Raw genomic sequence first — 583 nt, 5'->3', positions numbered from 1 at the left:
TGTAGTCCAGAATTTTCATCAGAGATGGGTAACTTTCACATTAAAAATTATCACATTTTGCAGCAAGAAGTAATCTATAAGTGGAGCTCCTGGGTGGCTCAGTCAGTGAGTAGTCTGACTCTTGATTTGGCTCAGATCATGATCTCGCGGTCAGGAGATGGAGCCCCACATAGACTCCACACTGGGTGTAGGAGCCTACTTAAGATTCCATCTCTCTCTCTCTCCCTCTGCTCCTCTCTCCTGCTCATGTTGTCTCTTGGGGATTGGGGGGGAAAAGCAGTCTATATGTGATGTACTGCCAGATGTCTAGTAATTAGAATAATCTCATACTACATCTACATTTAGTAACCATTTCAGTTTTACATGGTTTCTGCTTTCATACAGATACTGTTTTCTAGTGATTTGAGTGCCTTATTTGCAGATTCAACCCCAAAGCAAGAAGGTGTTTCTCTGAAAAGTCCACAGATGTGTTCACATATAGAAATATCTTACTTGATGGAAAAATACCGCTCATGCTGACATTCTGTACCTTTTTCTCCTTCTGATCTTTTGTTATTTCCACGAGAGGGCCATAGGCATGGAG

Source organism: Suricata suricatta, chromosome 12 (genome assembly GCF_006229205.1).
Source record: "Suricata suricatta isolate VVHF042 chromosome 12, meerkat_22Aug2017_6uvM2_HiC, whole genome shotgun sequence".
Taxonomy (NCBI): Eukaryota; Metazoa; Chordata; class Mammalia; order Carnivora; family Herpestidae; genus Suricata; species Suricata suricatta.
Note: the sequence above shows the minus strand (reverse complement) of the source record.